Here is a 12611-nt window from a genome sequence, read left to right as displayed (position 1 = left end):
GAGGAAGCCAGAAGTCACAGAGTTCTCCTCAAGCGGAGCTGAGGGGGATCATCGACGAAAACAACACGCTCAATTTATTGGGGTCCCAGCGAGCTGCTGAGATGTTGGAACAATCTGAGGCACGGTGCGAGGAACAAGTTCAGCGGCAGGCCAGCTTGAGAGCTGCCAAAATGTTGAGGAGGCAGATCATCGACGCCAACAACACGCTCATTACATGGCTTCCCAGCGAGCTGCTGAGATGCCGGAACAATCACAGACATAGCGCGAGGAACAAGTTCAGCAGCAGGACAACTTAAGAGCTTCCGAAACGCTGATGCAGGCAAACCATCGACAGCAGCAATTTGCTGAATATAGGCGGATCATCCACTCCAACAACCCGAAGACGAAGTTTTGGGCAGAGGCTAGTATAGTGATATGGAGCATGCTGGTATAATCTGGGTATCTCATATATACATATTCTTACATATAGTGATATAGATCCCGCTGGTATAACATAGGCTTTCTCTTCTAGCTTCCTATATATTGGTGCATAATATAATAGAAACTTGTGATGATCTTGTTTTAGCTGTGATACCATCATCTTTCTATATACACCCCCAGATTAAATTATTTCCCTCCATTAATTTTTTGTATTCACAATTTTTAGAAACCACATCTGAATTTCCACTTGGAGGCGGGGTCGCGTTTGCATTTATGATTTCTATATATAGCGCCGTGTTACCGAATTAAATAGTTTTATTGTGTATTTTCGTTCAGGCTTTGTGCAGATTTGCATTGCGCTGTCATTTTTTTTTATAGAAATCTCTAGTTCTCGTGGCGCTCACAGGATCGGCTATTTACTGAAGCAATTATTTTATAATTGCTCAATTAAATTGAGCTTGAAATCACCTAACTATTCACAAGAACTTGGCAAAGGCCTATTTATATAACCTTATTTTTCTATTTTTTTTATATATTGTATATGGGATTATAGGTGATGTATATGGCATGGATACGTCCCAGGTACTGGAGGCATTTAGTGTGGCACCTATGGTTCCACATTCAACCAGTTACTATTTTCTTCCGTCGTCCGTTTTCACCCCGGTGGACTCAGAAAAGTGGGCGCCTAGTAAAGCTCAAGCTGGGCCCCTATTATAGTGCTTGGTTTTGCCACATCACACCATGACTAGAGATTTGTTTCATTGAATATTCATGAGTAGGGTTGAGCTGATCTTGAGATTTCACAATCGATTTTAAAATCCGATTTCCGATCATTTTTCAGCCGATCCCGATCGTGGAAATTTGCTCAATCGCCGATTGGGATCCGATCTTTCCCGATCCCGATCGCTCAATCCTATTAATGATATATACATGAACAGGGTTGAGCCGATCTTGAGATAACCTCTGACCTCGTTCCCGCTGGAAAAGATCGGGATTGGAATTTACTCGATCGCCGATCAGAATCCGATCTTTTACGATCCCGATTGCTCAACCCTATTCGTGAGGTTCAGCCCTCTGATTCATATTGAGTGGAATAGGAAGTGGTATTATTACTTTCTGGAGTCTACTCAGACCCTTGAGTATAATACATGGAGGTGAGGAAAATAACAAAGACTTAGACTCACCTTGCCTCATTTCTCCTGGGTATCCTCACAGCGTCGTAACGTCCCCCGGCATCCTCTTCTGGCCTCTGGCTGACATCTCTCGCCCTGAGGTCACCACCTGTGATTGGGCCTCAGCAGTGACTCCAGGGCTTCTGATGTCAGCAAGGGGACAGAAGAGAACTCCAGGGACCGCTGGATGCCCATGAGAGGTGAGTAGGTAAAACTGTTTCTTATTTTAAATGACCTCTGCTAATTATATTCCAATAATAGCATTTCCATGGTAATGACCTAAAGTTTTTGGTTTAGGTCAAATCCAAAACTTTTGGAAAAATTGGGTAAAATCTGGTTTCAATCCATATCAGTTTGCTCATTCCTGCCCATGACTCTTGGGCGGTTCTTCACCACTTGCTAAAAGTTCACTTAAAGGGTTTAGGGATGAAAACATGACATGTGGTCAGGAGGGGAGGGCGACAAAATACCTGCATCCGTCTTTACGTTCCTGCTCTGTCGACTACAGTCAACGGGACCGTTGCAGCCAAACGCTGGTAAATGTAAATGCATTTTTATTTCATAGCCCTCAGCGCCCAACTGCATGTACATTTTTTAATTCCCAACAACCCCTTTAATCAATACCGCCATATACCTTGGCACTGTCTTAGTTGCAGCATTAAAGACATTGCCCAAACCTTCAGAATCACTTTTACAACTTGTGCTGCACAATGGCAAATTTTGTAATAATATCCTATGGGTCAAGAAGAATTATAAGAGAATATAAACCATTCCAAATAGTCATGTAATAATCTAATAATATCTATAGAATCTATAGAATACCGCTATATGCTGCAAGATGGTATAAACAATGCTGCAACACAATCCCAAAAAAAATAACGTGCATTGTCCAAATAAGACATTTAGTGCCATACAGTACTCCTATAATAGCGCCACAATGAGCTTAAATTATACCTCCAGCCCATATAATACTAGCCATAGTGGCAACATTACTATGCCACCTATAGCCTCCAGATATACGACGTTACATGTCCTACAGCTTTCATAGTATTCCCACCCTACCCCACTACCATTGAGGAGCGCTGAGATTTCCCCTTGCGATCCCTCCGCCTGCCGTTACAATAAGTCCTTGAATTCTCGGCGCGCGCCCTGCCAGTTGGACGGCTCATTGAGTCAGTGCGGGCGGCTGGTGAGCTGACAGCTGAGGTGGAGGCTGGATACTGGATTTCCTCTACCAGCCAGATGGTCGTCAAATCATTATGTATCTTCTGAAGGAAATGGCTTCATTCTCCGATAATGTCATTTGCTTAATTTCTCATTGGCTCTCATTCACACACAACAAAAAAACAGAAAAGAACATTTTTGAAAATTCTTAGCTCTATTAATACCAAAGGGTAAATGGGAACTGATGGAGAAACCTGAGGTCAGCACTGCTTCCCCGGGGGCTGGGGTGAAGCTATTTAGGGTCTGTTAGGAGTTTTAGGTTCCCCCTTACAAGGTCTGTGATTATTTAGGATATTAAAGGGAGCGTATTACTAGAAAATGGAATGCTGTAAGATATATATGCTGGATTTTAAATTTTTTTTTCCATGGCACTATGTATTATTAAAATACAAAAATTATAGATTAATTCTGCAATTTTCACTCTAACCACTAAGCCTAATATTAAACAGACACTTTCAAATTCTATACGAGCTTTCTTTGCAGCAGTTCCAGGAGTAGATTTAAAAAAGAAAAAAACCTCAAACATATGTAATATGGAGCAGATTTATGACCCCGTCTGTGTTTGCCAGAGCAACCAATCACAGTGTAGCTTTCCTTTTCTAATAAGCTGCCATGTGATGGGTTGCTAGGGGTAACATGGACGGTCTTCTATTAGCACCGTTTCATAAACTGTCCCGTTGTGCTAATGGCCCCCCGAGATGTGTCCTCAGCGTTTCACTAAATCGCCTCGTGTCTCCTGCGGCAGCCACGGGGGTCTCATCCTCTGTGGTTTCCCTAAGCTAATGGGCGGCATAAACCCCTCTACCGGGCAGACATAATAAGATGTCTAAAATGTTCTTGAAACTTTTAGTGCAGCGAGTCACATGGCGGCGTATTATCTCTGCGGGTCACCGGCTACGACGGCAATTACGGGGTCACATATTATTATTAGGCCAACAAGATACAAATGAGCTTTATTAGTGTTACCGAAGAATAAAACATTTGGTGTTGCCAAAGCAAAAAGGGGGGTTGGGGGTGGTGGAGGGGGGTGGGTACGGGATTCGTGGGTTGGGGGTTTGAGTGTCCTTAAGGTCTCATCATTCTTGTTTGGGGCATGTTGGTATCGGTGTGTATGGGGTAGATGGGTGATGGGGGGGCTTAGTGGTCTTTTGGGTGGTGGGTGGAGGGTTTAATAGTCCATGGGGTGGGGGATTTGATAGTCCGTACGCCTCATCTTCCTCTTGTTTGGTGACAGCTGGACACGTATTGGGCAGCGATCTCCACAGTGGCCTCTTCTTCTCCCAGTAGGATGTAGAGTTTCCTCTTCTCGTCTGCAGATATGAAGTCTGGGATGTGGGCAGAGAGTCTTTGGTAGTAGACGGCCCTCACAGCTGAGTATTTGTTGCAGTGTAGCAGGAAGTGGGTCTTGTCTTCTAGGGCCCCCTGGTCACAGTGCTGGCACAGTCTGTTCTCCCGTGGCTTGTACGTCTGCCTGTTTCGATCTCTATGTTTTAGTACATAGTGGAAATCCTTAAAGGGGTCGTAAAGGACTGAAAAACATGGCTGCTTTCTTCCAGAGACAGCGCCACATCTGTCCATAGGTTGTGTTGGGTATTGTAGCTTAGTTTTATTTACAATACCAGGCACAGCCTGTGGACATAGGTGGCGCTGTTTTCGTCAATAATTAAAGAATTTTCCACTTGAATGAACATCTGATACATGGTATAGTCTGGGACATACTGTATCAGGTCTACATCGCCCTCCCCCTCTCGCCACCTCTCATGCCCTCACATTGTCTCATTCTAATAATTTGTAGTATTTTCAGCTTTGCCAGTGGCTCGGGACAGAAACCGTAATCACTTCAGCGGTCAGCGGCCAAATTGTTCTAGGCCAGTGGAATAAACGCAGCTGGTGTTTATGGTCAAATGGAACCTGGGCCGAGGCCAGAGAATATTCCTGCTCTACCGCCTCCGATAGGAAGGTGAACACACAGCACTGCCCGTCTCTGCCAACTATAGCCATAGTGTATGGGAGATACACAGCACTGCCCGTCTCTGCCAGCTATAACCATAGTCTATGGGTGACACACAGCACTGCCCGACACTGCCAGCTATAACCATAGGCTATGGGAGACACACAGCACTGCCCGTCTCTGCCAGCTATAACCATAGTCTATGGGAGACACACAGCACTGCCCGACACTGCCAGCTATAACCATAGTCTATGGGAGACACACAGCACTGCCCGACACTGCCAGCTATAACCATTGTCTATGGGAGACACACAGCACTGCCCGTCTCTGCAGCTATAACCATAGTCTATGGGAGACACACAGCACTGCCCGTCTCTGCCAACTATAACCATAGTCTATGGGAGACACACAGCACTGCCCGTCTCTGCAGCTATAACCATAGTCTATGGGAGACACACAGCACTGCCCGTCTCTGCAGCTATAACCATAGTCTATGGGAGACACACAGCACTGCCCATCTCTGCCAGCTATAACCGTAGTCTATGGGAGACACACAGCACTGCCCGACACTGCCAACTATAACCATAGTCTATGGGAGACACACAGCACTGCCCGACACTGCCAGCTATAACCATAGTCTATGGGAGACACACAGCACTGCCCGTCTCTGCCAGCTATAACCATAGTCTATGGGAGACACACAGCACTGCCCGTCTCTGCCAGCTATAACCATAGTCTATGGGAGACACACAGCACTGCCCGTCTCTGCAGCTATAACCATAGTCTATGGGAGACACACAGCACTGCCCGTCTCTGCCAGCTATAACCATAGTCTATGGGAGACACACAGCACTGCCCGACACTGCCAGGTATAGCCATAGTCTATGGGAGACACACAGCACTGCCCGTCTCTGCCAGCTATAACCATAGTCTATGGGAGACACACAGCACTGCCCGTCTCTGCCAGGTATAGCCATAGTCTATGGGAGACACACAGCACTGCCCGTCTCTGCCAGCTATAACCATAGTCTATGGGAGACATAAAGCACTGCCCGTCTCTGCCAGCTATAGCCATAGTCTATGGGAGACACACAGCACTGCCCATCTCTGCCAACTATAACCATAGTCTATGGGAGACATAAAGCACTGCCCGTCTCTGCCAGCTATAGCCATAGTCTATGGGAGACACACAGCACTGCCCATCTCTGCCAGCTATAACCGTAGTCTATGGGAGACACACAGCACTGCCCGACACTGCCAGCTATAACCATAGTCTATGGGAGACACACAGCACTGCCCGTCTCTGCAGCTATAACCATAGTCTATGGGAGACACACAGCACTGCCCGTCTCTGCAGCTATAACCATAGTCTATGGGAGACACACAGCACTGCCCGTCTCTGCAGCTATAACCATAGTCTATGGGAGACACACAGCACTGCCCGACACTGCCAGGTATAGCCATAGTCTATGGGAGACACACAGCACTGCCCGTCTCTGCCAGCTATAACCATAGTCTATGGGAGACACACAGCACTGCCCGTCTCTGCCAGGTATAGCCATAGTCTATGGGAGACACACAGCACTGCCCGTCTCTGCCAGCTATAACCATAGTCTATGGGAGACATAAAGCACTGCCCGTCTCTGCCAGCTATAGCCATAGTCTATGGGAGACACACAGCACTGCCCATCTCTGCCAACTATAACCATAGTCTATGGGAGACACACAGCACTGCCCGTCTCTGCCAGCTATAACCATAGTCTATGGGAGACATAAAGCACTGCCCATCTCTGCCAGCTATAACCGTAGTCTATGGGAGACACACAGCACTGCCCATCTCTGCCAACTATAACCATAGTCTATGGGAGACATAAAGCACTGCCCGTCTCTGCCAGCTATAGCCATAGTCTATGGGAGACACACAGCACTGCCCATCTCTGCCAACTATAACCATAGTCTATGGGAGACATAAAGCACTGCCCGTCTCTGCCAGCTATAGCCATAGTCTATGGGAGACACACAGCACTGCCCATCTCTGCCAGCTATAACCGTAGTCTATGGGAGACACACAGCACTGCCCGACACTGCCAGCTATAACCATAGTCTATGGGAGACACACAGCACTGCCCGTCTCTGCCAGCTATAACCATAGTCTATGGGAGACACACAGCACTGCCCGTCTCTGCAGCTATAACCATAGTCTATGGGAGACACACAGCACTGCCCGTCTCTGCAGCTATAACCATAGTCTATGGGAGACACACAGCACTGCCCATCTCTGCCAGCTATAACCATAGTCTATGGGAGACACACAGCACTGCCCGACACTGCCAGCTATAACCATAGTCTATGGGAGACACACAGCACTGCCCGTCTCTGCCAGCTATAACCATAGTCTATGGGAGACACACAGCACTGCCCGTCTCTGCAGCTATAACCATAGTCTATGGGAGACACACAGCACTGCCCGTCTCTGCAGCTATAACCATAGTCTATGGGAGACACACAGCACTGCCCGTCTCTGCAGCTATAACCATAGTCTATGGGAGACACACAGCACTGCCCGACACTGCCAGGTATAGCCATAGTCTATGGGAGACACACAGCACTGCCCGTCTCTGCCAGCTATAACCATAGTCTATGGGAGACACACAGCACTGCCCGTCTCTGCCAGCTATAACCATAGTCTATGGGAGACATAAAGCACTGCCCGTCTCTGCCAGCTATAGCCATAGTCTATGGGAGACACACAGCACTGCCCATCTCTGCCAACTATAACCATAGTCTATGGGAGACATAAAGCACTGCCCGTCTCTGCCAGCTATAGCCATAGTCTATGGGAGACACACAGCACTGCCCATCTCTGCCAACTATAACCATAGTCTATGGGAGACACACAGCACTGCCCATCTCTGCCAGCTATAACCATAGTCTATGGGAGACACACAGCACTGCCCGTCTCTGCCAGCTATAACCATAGTCTATGGGAGACACACAGCACTGCCCGTCTCTGCCAGCTATAACCATAGTCTATGGGAGACACACAGCACTGCCCGTCTCTGCCAGCTATAACCATAGTCTATGGGAGACATAAAGCACTGCCCGTCTCTGCCAGCTATAACCATAGTCTATGGGAGACACACAGCACTGCCCGTCTCTGCCAGCTATAACCATAGTCTATGGGAGACACACAGCACTGCCCGTCTCTGCCAGCTATAGCCATAGTCTATGGGAGACACACAGCACTGCCCGACACTGCCAGGTATAGCCATAGTCTATGGGAGACACACAGCACTGCCCGACACTGCCAGCTATAACCATAGTCTATGGGAGACACACAGCACTGCCCGACACTGCCAGCTATAACCATAGTCTATGGGAGACACACAGCACTGCCCGTCTCTGCCAGCTATAACCATAGTCTATGGGAGACACACAGCACTGCCCGTCTCTGCCAACTATAACCATAGTCTATGGGAGACACACAGCACTGCCCGTCTCTGCCAACTATAACCATAGTCTATGGGAGACACACAGCACTGCCCGACACTGCCAGCTATAACCATAGTCTATGGGAGACACACAGCACTGCCCGTCTCTGCCAGGTATAGCCATAGTCTATGGGAGACACACAGCACTGCCCGTCTCTGCCAGCTATAACCATAGTCTATGGGAGACACACAGCACTGCCCGTCTCTGCCAACTATAACCATAGTCTATGGGAGACACACAGCACTGCCCGACACTGCCAGCTATAACTATAGTCTATGGGAGACACACAGCACTGCCCGTCTCTGCCAGCTATAACCATAGTCTATGGGAGACACACAGCACTGCCCGACACTGCCAGCTATAACCATAGTCTATGGGTGACACACAGCACTGCCCGTCTCTGCCAGCTATAACCATAGTCTATGGGAGACACACAGCACTGCCCGTCTCTGCCAGCTATAGCCATAGTCTATGGGAGACACACAGCACTGCCCATCTCTGCCAGCTATAACCGTAGTCTATGGGAGACACACAGCACTGCCCGACACTGCCAACTATAACCATAGTCTATGGGAGACACACAGCACTGCCCGACACTGCCAGCTATAACCATAGTCTATGGGAGACACACAGCACTGCCCGTCTCTGCCAGCTATAACCATAGTCTATGGGAGACACACAGCACTGCCCGTCTCTGCAGCTATAACCATAGTCTATGGGAGACACACAGCACTGCCCGTCTCTGCAGCTATAACCATAGTCTATGGGAGACACACAGCACTGCCCGTCTCTGCCAGCTATAACCATAGTCTATGGGAGACACACAGCACTGCCCGACACTGCCAGGTATAGCCATAGTCTATGGGAGACACACAGCACTGCCCGTCTCTGCCAGCTATAACCATAGTCTATGGGAGACACACAGCACTGCCCGTCTCTGCCAGGTATAGCCATAGTCTATGGGAGACACACAGCACTGCCCGTCTCTGCCAGCTATAACCATAGTCTATGGGAGACATAAAGCACTGCCCGTCTCTGCCAGCTATAGCCATAGTCTATGGGAGACACACAGCACTGCCCATCTCTGCCAACTATAACCATAGTCTATGGGAGACATAAAGCACTGCCCGTCTCTGCCAGCTATAGCCATAGTCTATGGGAGACACACAGCACTGCCCATCTCTGCCAGCTATAGCCATAGTCTATGGGAGACACACAGCACTGCCCATCTCTGCCAACTATAACCATAGTCTATGGGAGACACACAGCACTGCCCGTCTCTGCCAGCTATAACCATAGTCTATGGGAGACACACAGCACTGCCCGTCTCTGCCAGCTATAACCATAGTCTATGGGAGACATAATGCACTGCCCGTCTCTGCCAGCTATAACCATAGTCTATGGGAGACACACAGCACTGCCCGTCTCTGCCAGCTATAACCATAGTCTATGGGAGACATAAAGCACTGCCCGTCTCTGCCAGCTATAGCCATAGTCTATGGGAGACACACAGCACTGCCCATCTCTGCCAACTATAACCATAGTCTATGGGAGACACACAGCACTGCCCGACACTGCCAGGTATAGCCATAGTCTATGGGAGACACACAGCACTGCCCGACACTGCCAGCTATAACCATAGTCTATGGGAGACACACAGCACTGCCCGTCTCTGCCAGCTATAACCATAGTCTATGGGAGACACACAGCACTGCCCGTCTCTGCCAACTATAACCATAGTCTATGGGAGACACACAGCACTGCCCGTCTCTGCCAGCTATAACCATAGTCTATGGGAGACACACAGCACTGCCCGTCTCTGCCAGCTATAACCATAGTCTATGGGAGACACACAGCACTGCCCGTCTCTGCCAGCTATAACCATAGTCTATGGGAGACACACAGCACTGCCCGTCTCTGCCAGCTATAACCATAGTCTATGGGAGACACACAGCACTGCCCGTCTCTGCCAGCTATAGCCATAGTCTATGGGAGACATAAAGCACTGCCCGTCTCTGCCAGCTATAACCATAGTCTATGGGAGACACACAGCACTGCCCGACACTGCCAGCTATAACCATAGTCTATGGGAGACACACAGCACTGCCCGTCTCTGCCAGCTATAACCATAGTCTATGGGAGACACACAGCACTGCCCGTCTCTGCCAGCTATAACCATAGTCTATGGGAGACACACAGCACTGCCCGACACTGCCAGCTATAACCATAGTCTATGGGAGACACACAGCACTGCCCGTCTCTGCCAGCTATAACCATAGTCTATGGGAGACACACAGCACTGCCCGTCTCTGCCAGCTATAACCATAGTCTATGGGAGACACACAGCACTGCCCGTCTCTGCCAACTATAACCATAGTCTATGGGAGACACACAGCACTGCCCGTCTCTGCCAACTATAACCATAGTCTATGGGAGACACACAGCACTGCCCGTCTCTGCCAGCTATAACCATAGTCTATGGGAGACACACAGCACTGCCCGTCTCTGCCAACTATAACCATAGTCTATGGGAGACACACAGCACTGCCCGTCTCTGCCAGCTATAACCATAGTCTATGGGAGACACACAGCACTGCCCGACACTGCCAACTATAACCATAGTCTATGGGAGACACACAGCACTGCCCGTCTCTGCCAGCTATAACCATAGTCTATGGGAGACACACAGCACTGCCCGTCTCTGCCAACTATAACCATAGTCTATGGGAGACACACAGCACTGCCCGTCTCTGCCAGCTATAACCATAGTCTATGGGAGACACACAGCACTGCCCGACACTGCCAGCTATAACCATAGTCTATGGGAGACACACAGCACTGCCCGTCTCTGCCAGCTATAACCATAGTCTATGGGAGACACACAGCACTGCCCGACACTGCCAGCTATAACCATAGTCTATGGGAGACACACAGCACTGCCCGTCTCTGCCAGCTATAACCATAGTCTATGGGAGACACACAGCACTGCCCGACACTGCCAGCTATAACCATAGTCTATGGGAGACACACAGCACTGCCCGTCTCTGCCAGGTATAGCCATAGTCTATGGGAGACACACAGCACTGCCCGTCTCTGCCAACTATAACCATAGTCTATGGGAGACACACAGCACTGCCCGACACTGCCAGCTATAACCATAGTCTATGGGAGACACACAGCACTGCCCGTCTCTGCCAGGTATAGCCATAGTCTATGGGAGACACACAGCACTGCCCGTCTCTGCCAGCTATAACCATAGTCTATGGGAGACACACAGCACTGCCCGTCTCTGCCAACTATAACCATAGTCTATGGGAGACACACAGCACTGCCCGTCTCTGCCAGCTATAACCATAGTCTATGGGAGACATAAAGCACTGCCCATCTCTGCCAGCTATAACCATAGTCTATGGGAGACACACAGCACTGCCCGTCTCTGCCAGCTATAACCATAGTCTATGGGAGACATAAAGCACTGCCCGTCTCTGCCAGCTATAACCATAGTCTATGGGAGACACACAGCACTGCCCGTCTCTGCCAGCTATAACCATAGTCTATGGGAGACACACAGCACTGCCCGACACTGCCAGCTATAACCATAGTCTATGGGAGACACACAGCACTGCCCGTCTCTGCCAGCTATAACCATAGTCTATGGGAGACACACAGCACTGCCCGTCTCTGCCAGCTATAACCATAGTCTATGGGAGACACACAGCACTGCCCGTCTCTGCCAGCTATAACCATAGTCTATGGGAGACACACAGCACTGCCCGTCTCTGCCAACTATAACCATAGTCTATGGGAGACACACAGCACTGCCCGTCTCTGCCAACTATAACCATAGTCTATGAGAGACACACAGCACTGCCCGTCTCTGCCAGCTATAACCATAGTCTATGGGAGACACACAGCACTGCCCGTCTCTACCAGCTATAACCATAGTCTATGGGAGACACACAGCACTGCCCGACACTGCCAACTATAACCATAGTCTATGGGAGACATAAAGCACTGCCCGTCTCTGCCAGCTATAACCATAGTCTATGGGAGACACACAGCACTGCCCGTCTCTGCCAACTATAACCATAGTCTATGGGAGACACACAGCACTGCCCGTCTCTGCCAGCTATAACCATAGTCTATGGGAGACACACAGCACTGCCCGTCTCTGCCAGCTATAACCATAGTCTATGGGAGACACACAGCACTGCCCGTCTCTGCCAGCTATAACCGTAGTCTATGGGAGACACACAGCACTGCCCGTCTCTGCCAGCTATAACCGTAGTCTATGGGAGACACACAGCACTGCCCGACACTGCCAGCTATAACCATAGTCTATGGGAGACACA

The 12611-nt window shown here is 49.2% G+C and overlaps 1 protein-coding gene across 2 annotated transcripts in view; it reads right to left on the bottom strand.

Moving 5' to 3' along the window:
• Window positions 1–12611, bottom strand: part of NELL1 (neural EGFL like 1) — a 455411-nt gene that overhangs the window by 57020 nt on the left and 385780 nt on the right. The window lies entirely within an intron of this gene.

Source organism: Leptodactylus fuscus, chromosome 7 (genome assembly GCF_031893055.1).
Source record: "Leptodactylus fuscus isolate aLepFus1 chromosome 7, aLepFus1.hap2, whole genome shotgun sequence".
Classification (NCBI taxonomy): domain Eukaryota; kingdom Metazoa; phylum Chordata; class Amphibia; order Anura; family Leptodactylidae; genus Leptodactylus; species Leptodactylus fuscus.
This window is presented reverse-complemented; position numbering and strand designations above follow the sequence as displayed.